At 33.8% G+C, this 12866-nt stretch overlaps 1 long non-coding RNA gene across 2 annotated transcripts in view; it reads right to left on the reverse strand.

Moving 5' to 3' along the window:
• LOC134740115 (uncharacterized) overlaps positions 1–11761 on the reverse strand; it is a 52482-nt gene extending 40721 nt beyond the window's left edge. The window contains exons 1-2 of one of the 2 annotated variants that reach the window (XR_010127351.1): positions 11622–11761; positions 9799–9896 (exon numbers count right to left, since the gene is read on the reverse strand). This is a non-coding gene — a long non-coding RNA (uncharacterized LOC134740115). The remainder of the gene's footprint in view (positions 1–9798; positions 9897–11621) is intronic. The other variant, XR_010127350.1, reaches the window with a different exon arrangement.
• Positions 11762–12866: the final 1105 nt, after the last annotated feature.

Raw genomic sequence — 12866 nt, forward strand, 5'->3', positions numbered from 1 at the left:
TTATATCAATTATTTATTGCTGCATAACAAATGACCACAAACTTAACAGCTTAAAATAGCACACTGTGTTTTCTCACAGTTTCTGTGGGTCAGAATCAGATTATGTCTTAGGTGGGTCTGTTGCTTCAGAGTCTGTCATAAGCTTCATTCAAGGTGTCAACTGGGTCTCATCTGAAAGCCTGACAAAGGAAAGAGCTACTTCCAAGCTCACCTACGTGTTAGCAGAGTACAGTTTATTTTGAACTATTGAACTGAGGGCCGTAATTCCTAGCAGGTTATTGGCCAGAAGCTGCCTTCAGTGACACATGGGCCTATTTAGCATGGCAATTTATTTCATTAAAGCCAGCAACAAATGAAATTGTTTGCTAAGAAAATGAGAGTTACAATTTCCTATTATATACCAATGAAATAATATGCCCTAATATTGAGATAGTCTATTAGTTAGAAGCACATTGCTCAAGGAGAGAGTATGTATTACACAAGGCTCTGAATACTAGAAGGTAGGCATCTTTAGAGACCATCTTAGATGCTACTTATAACATCTAATTATACTTTAAGTATGTAAGAAACCTGTAAGGAAGTTTCTTCTGTTACTGCTGAGGCTAATCATTTTGTTTTTTTCTTTTGTTGATTGGTCTAGCTAGAATTTTATTGATCTTTTCAATAAATCGGTTATACTTATTTCATTGATTTTTCTCTATTGCTTATGTTTTAGTCCCTCTCACTTATTCATGTTCTCTTAATCATTTCCTTTTTTTCCCAATGCTCAGGATTTAATTTACTCTTATTTTCTAGCTAATTTCTAGCTTCAGAAGCTAATATAATTAATTTCAACCTTTATTCTTTACTAATATAAGCTATGAATTTCCCTCTGACAACTGCATTAGCTGCATAACACAATGGTGATGGGTTGCATTTTAATCTTCATTTACTTCAAAATGCTTTATAATTTCCCTTGTGATTTATTGTTTTATCCATGAATTATTTGGAATCAAAATTTCAAAATAGTTTTGTATTTTCCACATTTCTTTCTGTTATTGATTTCTAATTTATAAGTCAATTGTAGTCAGAAACCATATATTCTGTACTAGTTCAGTCCTTTTAAATATATTAAGACTTGATGTAAGGCCTGGAATATATCCTATCTTCACTGAAAAGAATACGCTTTCTGCTGTTGACTGGAATGTTCCATAAACATAATTTGGTTCAAGTCTTCTAAATTAAAATTGATTTTCTCTTTACTTATTATATCAACTACTGGAGACAAGTATTAGAATCTTTATCTGTGATTTTTATTTTAATTTGTCCATTTTGCCATTCAGTTCCTGGAGTTTTTGTTTCATATTTTCTGTTGTTCTAAGTGTTTATTCAATATTACCATTATATCTTTATAAAATGTGTATTGACCCTTTTGTTATTTTGAAATATATGTCTTTGTTTCTAGTAATATTTTTTAATTTAAAGACTATTTTGTTTTTTATTAATAATGTCATTGTAGCATTCTTCAGGTTGACTTTTTAACTTTAATGTTTTGACTTTCACAAATAAAAATAGGGTGGAGGACTTGTGATATTAACATATGTAGTTATGTGTACACTATATAATGTAAACAAATTCAGATGCTACAGTTAGGTTCAACTTTGTTAAATTACAAAGAAAAAGTGTTTTGGTTTTTTGTTTTTGTTTTGTTTGTTTGTTTGTTTTTTGTTTTTTTAGCTCTGTTAAATTATTAGGTTGGTGCAAAAGTAATTGCAGCTTTCCCCTTACTTTCAATGGCAAAAACTGCAATTACTTTTGCACCAACCTAACAAGTATGAATACAGTGTGAAAAGAAGACTAGGGATCCCCAAGAGAATGAGCAATCAAAACTCAGGAAAATAATTATATACTTCAAGTTATTATCTTAGTCCTTGAGTTGGAATCAACAATCTTCTAAGAAGAGGTAGGGAGAGATTCAAGATAAGTTAGGAAAATTTGTTTTTAAATTTCTTCTTTAAAAATCTAAAATTTATATGAAAGTTTAAACCTCTCAAATAATCATATTGTTTCCTTTGTATATTATGAGGTGGGAGACAAAAAAAAGTAAAAATAATATCAGATACTCTTAAACCACATGAGTTTGAGGGCAGACAGTCTTGATTGGATTGCTAAAAAAACATGATTTGAAATGTCCGGGTAATAAGATATCACACACTAGTCTCTTAAGTCACGTGTTCCAAGCTGTGGCGCTCATAGTACTTGAAAATATTTAAGGAGATACACAGCTGGTGAAAATAACATGGGTTTATATGTGAGTATATTAATGTACATCAATTACTTTTAGCTCTTTTTACTCAGTCATGAATAATTTCATTTTAATCACTGTATGCCTCTATCCCTTTTTCCCAAAGTTGCCAGTATGCCTTTATAGCAAGAAGAGAGCCAGTATCATTACAGATACCTTATGTTACATTATATCGTTATATTATTGTAGCACATATTATGTTTACTCTCGGTGTTATACATTCTATGGGTTTACACATTTGTGAAAATAATATATATAATATACAATAATGTAATAGTGTAATTTAATTTTATAATATAATGGTCTAAATTATATAACATGTGTTCTATATAATATAATTATATGTATATAGCACCTTTATAGTATCATACATAATAGTTTTACTGCACTAACATTTCTCTGTTCCTCACCTATTCATTCCTCTCTCTCTCTGATAACCCCTACTTACCACAGATCCTTTTCTGTTTCTATAGTTTTGTCTTTTCTAGAAATTAATATACATGGAATTATACAGGATGTAGCTTTTCACAGATTGGCTTCCTTCACTTAGTAATATGCATTTAAGATTCCTCCATGTCTTTTCATCTTCTGATGGGTCTTTTATTTTTAGCACTGAATAATATTTCATTGTCTGGATGTACCACAGTTTATGCATTCATCTACAGAAGGACATCTTTGTTGAGTCCACATTTTAGCAATGATGAATAAAGTTTCTATGAGCATATGAGTGCAGATTTTTGTGTGGACATGTTTTCACCTCATTTGAGTAAATTCTAAGGAGGGCAATTGCTGGATCACATGGTAGTAGTGTGTTTAGATTCATTAAAAGCTGCCAAGCTCTATTACAAAGTGGCTATACCATTTTGCATTCCCACCAGCAATAAATGTGAGATCCTGTTGCTCTCCTCATTAGCATTTGTTGTTTGTTCCTACTTTTGTCTTCCACTCTTTTTCTGCCTTTTGTGGTTTTACTTGAACATTTTATATGATTCTATTTTTTCTCCTTTTTTTGGCATATCAGTTGTACTTTTTTTTAAACGTATTTTAGTGGTTGCCTTAGAATTTGCAATATGTATTTACAACTAATTCAAGTTTACTTTCAAATAACACTACACTGCTTCACAGGTAGTGCAAGTATCTTATAATAACAAATTATTCCCAATTACTCTCTTCTGTCTCTTGTATTGTTGCTGTCATTCCTTTCACTTATACATAAGCATATACTAATGTATATATAAGCATATACAATCAAATACATTGTTGCTATTATTATTTTGAATAAACCATTATGAGATCAATTAAGAATAAGAAAAAGTTTTTATCTTCACTTATCCTTTTTCTGATGCTATTCCTTTCTTTATGGAGGTCTCAGTTTCTGACTATACAATTTTCCTTCTCTCTGAAGTACTTCTTTTGACATTTCTTACAAGGCAAGTCTATTGGCAACAAATCCTCAAAATTTTTGTTTGTCTCAGAAACTATTTTTTATTCACTTTTCAAGGATAATTTTGCATGTTACAGATATCTAGATTGGTAAATGTGTGTGTGTGTATGTGTGTGTGTGTGTGTGTTTATTTTTGGTCAAAACTTTCACTCTATTCTCTTCTTAGTTGTGTGGTTTTTGAGAAGTTCAATGCAATTCTTGTCTTTGCTCCTATATAAGTAAGGTATTTTTTTTCCTCTGGCTTTTATCTGGGTTTTCTCTTTACATGAGATTTTTTCGCAGTTTGAATATGACATGCCTAGGTATGATGGTTTTGTTTTGTTTTTGTTTTTGTTTATTTAGCATTTGTCCTGCTTGGTGTTCTGTGAGCTTCCTGGATCTAAGGTTTCATGCCTGACATTAATTTGGGAAAATTCTCAGTCATTATTCCTTCAAATATTTCTTCTCTTCTTTTCTCCTTTCCTTTGTCTGTTAGTATTCCCATTATGTTTACGTTTTACCTTTTGCGGTTTTTCCATAGTTCTTGGATAACCTGTTCCCTTTTGTTACATCTTTTTTCTGTTTGCTGTTTTCCAGGACCAGAAACTGGAGGATATGCTGTTTCTACTGACATGTCCTCAAGCTCACAGAGTTTTTTCCTTAGTCTTGTGAGTTTGCTAACGAGTCCATCAAAGGCATTCTTCATTCCTGTTACAGTGTTTTTTATCTTTAGCATTAAAAAATTTTTTTCTTAAAATTTCCATCTCTCTGCTTTCATGTCATCTACTTTCCCATTAAAGCCCCCAGCTTACTAAGCATAGTTGTTTTAAATTCCCAATTTAATAATTTCAACATCTCTATCATAGTTAAGTCTGGTTCTGATGCTTGCTCCATCACTTCATGCTGTGTTTTTGCCTTTTAGTACGCCTTGTTTTTTCCTTCTTGATAGCCAGACATGTATTGGGTAAATGGAACTGCTTTAAATAGGCCTTTAGTAATGTGGTGGTGAGGTGTGAGGGGAGGGGAAGCATTCTGCTGTCCCGTAATTAAGTCTCAATCTGTTAGTGAGCTTGTTCCTCTGGAGCATAAAATTCACACACAGTCTCCCTACCTACACCATTTAGGTAGGAGAGGATGGCTAGAGTGGGCTGAAATTGGATATTTCCTTTCCCCAGGTAGGTTAGCCTTCATAAAACTGCAATAATTTAGACTCTGGTTAAATAGTTTATCCTGAGGACAGGCCTTTGGAGAAGAGCAGCATGCTCTGGTGCATTTCAAAATGGTTCCTTTTCCTTTCTCTCTTCTGGAAGGACAAGGGGATTTTCCTCTGTTGTTTACTTTGAGAACCAGCTTGCACTTCTGAGGGTTGGCTCACAAAAGTGGGGGTGTCCCTCTACGGCTAAGTCCCCCTTGGAGTTTTTAACTCTCAGACTTGTCTGCTCTAAGCCTCCAGCAAGTCATTGATTACAGTTCAGGTTTTCCTATCCCAGCATGGGTTCCCTCAGAGGTTTTTGCTGGATGGTTAGTGCTCTGGTATATTATGTATTTGCCTGTTTGTCTCGCCAATGTTGAGGGCAGCAGTTTGACCTGTAACCTCATTTCTTTGATGGATCTAAGAGGAGATGGTTTTTCAATTCATTCAGCTCTTTACTTGATCTTAGGAATAAAATGATGGCTTCCAAGCTCCCTACCTGAAGGACCAGAAACTGGAAATACCTCTGATTATGCCTGCAACTTCACTGAATCTGTCTGTCCTTCTACTCCAGGCACATGAAATAAGTTGCAGTTTTTCCAATGTTTTTGCTGTCATATGTGGTTATATCAGGAGTGAGAAAATGCCAGGAAAACTAGCTATGAAAAGAAAAAAAAGAGTACGGTCTAGTAGGGGAATGACGGTGAAATTAGGGTCAGGGTTTGATGAATTAACAAAATGGGATGTGGTAAGAGATACTTTGAAGTTATTGGACACAAAGAGTGTCACTGACAGATCAAAGCCCAGGCAAAAAATTAATTTAACACAGTTTTCTCTCAGGGATGGCAAAAGCTTAAATATCTCATTATTCTTAGGCAGAGATTACTGTTTATGATTAGAGAGAAAAGGAACCAGAGGTTCAGAGAGATTAAGTGATTTACTCAAAGTTATAATGGCCAATTAGTGTAAGAAGACTCTGATGTACCAGATATACCAGTAACTGTTAGAATTCGATTTTTAATGTTTCACCACCCCACAGGGACATTATAAGGCGCTTCCTTCAACAGAAGATCTGTACCTTACAGCCACTATTACCTTTTCTTTTCTTTTTTCTTTTTTTCTTTTTTTTAAGAAGTGTAGTTAGTTTGGCAGGGTTGTTTCTAACAAAATTAACTCTGTCAGAAATATATTTTTAAGAAAGCCATTAGGCCATCACATGCATAGTGCTTCAGTTTAGACCTTCATTCTACCAAACCATTTATTCTGAACAGCAAAGGACTTTTGAACTGAGCACTATTTTGTCTTGATTATATTAGACATGAGATGAATATACATTTATATAAGGAAAGTAAGAAATAGCATTTTACTTCAAAATCATCATGGTATAAAATGAACTATATATAAATAATGGAGAAAACTACATTCTAATACTAAAGAAGTAGCTGAAACCATAGCACTTATTCAGTAAACTTGCTTTTGCACTACAATGATGAAATTGTGCAGTCACATGATGCAATAAATTAAATAATGCATCAACTAAGTACTATTAAATCACATTTAAATATACTATCCTTGATTGCTAGAGTGAAGTTCAGAGTATACACCAGGGAAATCAAGTTGTTTTGAACTTAGTTATATTGTCCTTAAATAAATTATACTTTGCTAATGCATTAGCTTTTGAACAAAATTTTTCTCTAGACAAAAAAAATTCTAATGTAAACCTCCAATATAAAATAAGATTACTAAAATTTGCTCCTATCACAGTGAAAAATGTAATCATTCTTTAGGTCAGAAATAGGATCTTGGTATACTCAATTAATAAAGATGGCATTGTTCTGGAGTAAAAAGGGCATTAGATATTATTAAGAGAAGTGGATTACATAACAATCTCAGCAGTAAATAATTGTATGATTTCGTGCTAGTCATTTAACTTTGCCAGATATCAATTTCCCACTGGAAAATGAAAGAGTTACATATACTAACTCTAATATTTCTGATTCTTTTATAAAATATTGTGGGGAGAGAGCTTACTGTGTGCTAAACAATTTATAAAAGTTTTAATTTGTATTCACAATAATCTGTAAGGGAGGTATTATTTTCTCCTAGAAGTGAAGAGCCAGGTAGTTCTGAAAGGTTAAATAATGTCCGATAGCTAGTTAGAGGTAGAATTAGGATTTGAATCTGCCTCTACATCTCAAAACCCCATATTGCTCCCTTACTGTATGAGACCTGTAAGCATTGACTAATACTACCTACTGCCCATCTTTGAGCTGACATTTAATAGACATTTTTAAAAGAAGAAGAAACAGATACAAAAATTTATCTTTTCTAAAGAAACAACAACAAACTCCCACAACACACAGCCAAAGGGAATCATCACCAACGGGCTGCCAAATGTATCTACAGACAAAGGCATCCTAAAAGAACACAATGATGCTACTTTCGAAGATGCCAAAACTGCAGGTCAGAATATGACTACGTATGCCATTGGCACATTTAGCTAAGTCTATGTGTGATGGACCATGCCCAGTTATTTTCAGACTCTGTGTGATGTCTGCAGATATTTGTTTTTGTCCTGGTAGCAATGATGAAGGAAAAAGGGAATTGAATTGGAGCAAAACAGTGACTTGGCCAAGGCCACAGCTTTTATAGAAGAGTAAAGGGGTTCAGAAATAGATATATTTGACCCCAAATTGTAGACTCTTTCCAATTAATAAATGGAAGAACTGAGGGAAAACATAGTTTTGTATGCAGACAACCTAATTAACATTTCAGCACAATTAACACATAAACAACTATATTAGGAGTTTTTTCTGAGTAACAATAGGAACAAAAATAGAATAAAATAAAATTCAGGATTATATCCATCCTGTCACTGAGCTCCTTCTAAGTAGTATCAAATAAAATAATTTTACTTAGGAAACATCTTAAAAAGAATACAAGTTGTTAAAAAAAAACTAGTGTATGACCTTAAAAATTCATTTTGATAAAAAAGAAAGAAAAATCTAAAAGCCCATTGTACTGTCAGTATATTGTTGGCAGATATTTTTAAATCCAAACCCTAGAACTGAATGTTCGAGCTACTTGAGGAAAATGCCCAGGAGCAATTGGTCTGGGCCTGGACCACTGCTCAGGCCTCTACACTGGCAAAGCAGTCAGTGGTGAAATTCTTAGCACAGCTGAAGGCATTTACGGGAAAGCCAAGATTGGAGGTGAAGGGAAATGAATGGGAGGAAATGAAATGGCCGTATTATTCAAATGTGCTACGGACAAATCTTTAGCTCTGGAAGAATGCACTCTGTATTCCAGGTAAATGTATTAGGCTAACTGATTCCAGGTGTTCTCAAGGATAATTGATTCATTCAGCAAACTTTTTTTTTTTTAAGTAACTACTATGTGAAAAACAACGCTATGAAATATATTGTATGAGCAGCCTTCATTTATTTCTGGAATTGTTCCCAATTACAAAATCATCAGTCTTTATTTTATTTTCATACATTTACTGAATCAGCATTTTCTCTAGTACAATTATTGGTTAAGAAACTGGAAGATTGGCCGGGCACTGTGACTCACGCCTGTAATCCCAGCACTTTGGGAGGCCGAGGCAGGTGGATCACCTGAGGTCAGGAGTTTGAGGCCAACCTGACCAACATGGCGAAACACCATCTCCACTAAAAATACAAAAATTAGCTGGGAGTGGTGGTGGGTGCCTGTAGTCCCAGCTACTCGGGAGGCTGAGACATGAGAATAGCTTGAACCTGGGAGGCGGAGGTTGCAGTGAACCTAGATGGCGCCATTGCCCTCCAGCCTGGGCGAGAGAGCTAGACTCTGTTTCGAAAAAAAAATAAAGAAAAACCAAAACAAAACAAAAAAAGAAACTGGAAGGTTAATATGCACTTTATCTGGTAGGTTTCTATTCCCCCTTTCCTCAATAACTTGAAAACAATTTACTCAGGTATTAGTTATGGAAAATTTCTTAAGTCTAAAATGCTTTTCAACTGTTTTCTACAGAGAATTTTCCAGACTTTGCTTAGAGACTTGTAAGGCAAAGCTTATTACAAGTACTAGCAGAGAATTTTATTTCAATACATTGTTTCCTGATGTAGAAAATTTCACAATAAAAAAAAATTAAACCACAGAACACAGTATTACATTTTGTCCTTGATTATTTGTGACGATAGGGAAATAATTGAAACAACCAAACGGAATGAATTTAAAATTAAAACAACTAAAGATATTTCATTGTTATTACTTGCTTGTTGCTTAAGTATATTGTACTAAAAGAAAATTATTCCAGCATAGGGCATTTATGTTTTAAAACTTCAGTTTCATTTCAGTGTCTTGGAAGTAGAACATAGTGTAGTAACTTCATAATTGTGATGTACTATAAATGAAAATCAGTTCCTCAACTTCATATTTTAAATTATGGATATAAAAGTAGATTGAGTAAATTTAACTCACATCAATATTCAAATAGGCAGAACATTAACATCATATCTTGTGTTTAGTCTCTAAGCAATTGGACTTTCTTTCTATGACCCTACTTACTTATTAGCAGGAAAAAAAAAAGTCAATTTATCTTAAATTTTACCCTGACCTGATCATTAAAATAGTCCTAGGAAGAGCTCATCATCCTGGATGAAATGATCAACAACTCAGCCTATAGACATGCACTGGAAGAAGGCTGAAATATGTATGGCCCCTCTATGGACCCAAACTAGAAGCTGGGCCAGGATTTATCCTCTCCTCTTCCCACGTCCCTCACCTTATATAACACATACAACTTCAGGAAAGAGCAGAGGAAATACCCTCATTTGGCCTCATTTGTCTTTCTTGCCATTCCTAATGTCAGGAATGCAGGTGGAATTTTGTTTTATTTTGTCATATCCTCTTACCTACCTTGGAATTGGCCCACCTGTTATAGACAAAAGATGTATCTTCTCCATCTTGTGGGATGACTCTTAGAGTTATGTTCTTCTGGATTCCCTGCTGGTACCCTAAATTGAGGAAGGGAGAAAATGGAGCCATGAGAAATCCCTCTCTAGGCTGTAGTCTTGCTAGAGAATTCTACTTTATATATCAAGAGTTGAACATAACTTCATTCCTTCTGTGGCACACTCTATAACTCTCCTCCATCTCTACCCACCTCTACCAGGTAGATGGACAAATGCGTGTGGCTTGCTAGGGTAAAATATACCTCAAAAAAAAAAAAAAAGAGAGAGAGAGAGACAGAGAGAGAGAGAGAGAAATAGCCATCAGTGTTTTTCAAAATATTACATTGCAATTAAATGCATGGGAATCTAATGCATTCCATTAGTGTTAAAGAGTTTGTATATGGGACCTTTGAACTATTTCACTCTTCACATGATATTTGTACCTTTAAGGCCAAATTGTTTTCCTATTTTGGTTCTTTTTTGTTCTCTCTTTACTCTACCATTCCTTTTTTTATTCAGTGTAATGTCATTATTTTTAGCAACATTTTCCATAGGTTTATTGATCCTGCCTTGGAAAAATTAATTTATCTTTACCACTCAGCTATGTGTAGCAAATGTGAGCTTGAGTACTCTGTTCCTCATTGTTACAGTCTGCTTGACTTGTGCAAACTAGAATTAAAGTCAAGATAGAAAGGTGTGTGATAGAAATATGGATCCTGTTTGACTTACCCAAACTTCCTTTGGCATGATATAAGAGCTCTTCATTCTGTGTGGGTGCCTCATCCATTCTGGTAACTACCCCTTGCTTTCATTAATAGAGGCTTCAGCTTTTGAAAATACTTTAGTAATTCCTGTCACACCATTTTCTACTTCTAAAAATATATTCACAGTTTTTAGGAACACTTGGATCTCTTCTCTGCTAATCCAAAATCAAATCTCAAGGCCTAGCCCAAATGCAGCATCTTCATATACTATGGAAGCCAGGCTTACATTCCCCTTCAACCTACCTGCAGCATTTTAAAACTGCAATAAGGACAGACACATAGTATTACATTGAACCAGGCATTGAACTTGGCTCCTGACATATATTAACTCCTCTAATCCCTACAACAATCACAAGAGATAAGCAGTCAAATTTTTCGGAACATACAAATGAGGATATTGAGGCACAGTTAATTTACATAAACTACCCACAGTTATGTGACTAGTCCAACATTATTTTTGCAAGATTTTATAAACAGGACATATCTTAAATTTGAAGAAAACAGTGAATCCCATGTAATTTCATGCAAAATTTAGTTTAGATGTGCAAATGTAGATTTTTCTAGGGAGAAGATCTCCATCTTTACATCAGATTTTTAAAATATTCTGTGTTCAAAAAAAACATTACAAGCTATACTAGAAAGTATTAAGTACTATTCTCTAGTTATCTAAATGTACTTTTTTGAATTCTTTACACTGTACATTAGGAATCCAGTGAATATTTTTGATTTGACATGACATCTATCTTAACTAAGGAGAAGCACTGGAGGTGTTAAAAAGAGACAGCAAATAAATTAACGAAGTAGAAATAAATGAAATCATAGTTCATTCATTAATCATTCCTGCTAAATTATAATAATAAATGTAGAAATGTATAAGCATATGACAGTATTTATCTCAGTGTAATAATAACATTGTATTTCTCAAAGGACACACCACACAAAATATGTATTATTACATCAAGGTCAATATTTTAAGTTAGTAAATCATAACAATAGATTTATTGTAACTTCAATCATTGTTTACCTTGTCATAATTAAAGGTTTTTTTCTATAATTCCCATAGAATACATATGATAATGAATATGTATTTGTTTTGAATTATAAAATGCATTTAAGTCTCTCCTGTAGGACTACTTGAGCTTTTCTTCTGACGCTTATTTGTCCCTCTGTTGGCATGCCTGCAATATAATTTAGGCATGTGAGGTCACAAGAGCTCTAATTATGCCACGTGCACACACACATGCACACGTTCACACATACATCTCTAATGTCCAATTTATTTTAAAAGACACATTTTATAACATCTTCTCTGGAATTGACTTGTTTATATACACATCAAAATGTGAACTCAAAAACCATATTTTTAACAAAATCACTTTAATTCTTTCCAAGTTGCTTCCATGGTTTATAAATATTCAAACCTAGCATCCTATGTTGACATGATTTTCTTCAATAAAATGGACGAGAATAATATCATTTATTTTAAAAACTGTTGAACCTGATAACTTGACTGATCAAGAATATCTAGAAATATGAAATGAATCATTTAAAACAACTGAGACCCAGGTGTGACACCTTTGGAGGACAAGATTACAGTCCTGAGATGGCAATGAGAATGGTTTATGTTTACAATTCTTCATGATATTGCAGGCTTGTAGTGAAAATAAATTGCCTGTAGTCCTCTGCCATTTTCTATTCCTGTCTCATCATGATAATAAGGCATCAGGTTTTTAACAGTCAATATATTCTGCAATGCAATTTCATATAAAGATGTGTAGAGTTCCAAAACATTTGCTACCTATGTTTACTTGTAGATTCTACTTACATTCATATTTCTGTAGGTACTGCTTGCTGTGTCTAGTAATAAATGAAAATTAAACTATGGTTCTGAAATGTGGATGGCTCATTGGAAATCAGATAGTAAATTTCAATCTCACTTTCATCTCTAAGAGGTGAAAAATTTTTTCTAAATTTAAGAGTGCCCAAAAGTTCATCCTATAACCACAAGAAATTCATGTAGTAGGATGGGAAAAGGCAGTGTATTATCATACCATATTTTCAAAGGAACATGAATGTTTCTGCTTGGTTAGGTCACTTTCTGTCTTGTTATCATTTCCTAAAGTATTCCCACGCACAAAGCCCTAGGGTTACTAGGACCTGGTCCTAATATGTAAAATAATTTTCCAGTCAGCCTGAGTCAGGCACTTATCTCATAAGTGCTGAAATTACCATTTTATTAAGAGAACGCAGTTTGAATAGGGCACACTAG

This window comes from Pongo pygmaeus, chromosome 7 (assembly GCF_028885625.2).
Source record: "Pongo pygmaeus isolate AG05252 chromosome 7, NHGRI_mPonPyg2-v2.0_pri, whole genome shotgun sequence".
Taxonomy (NCBI): domain Eukaryota; kingdom Metazoa; phylum Chordata; class Mammalia; order Primates; family Hominidae; genus Pongo; species Pongo pygmaeus.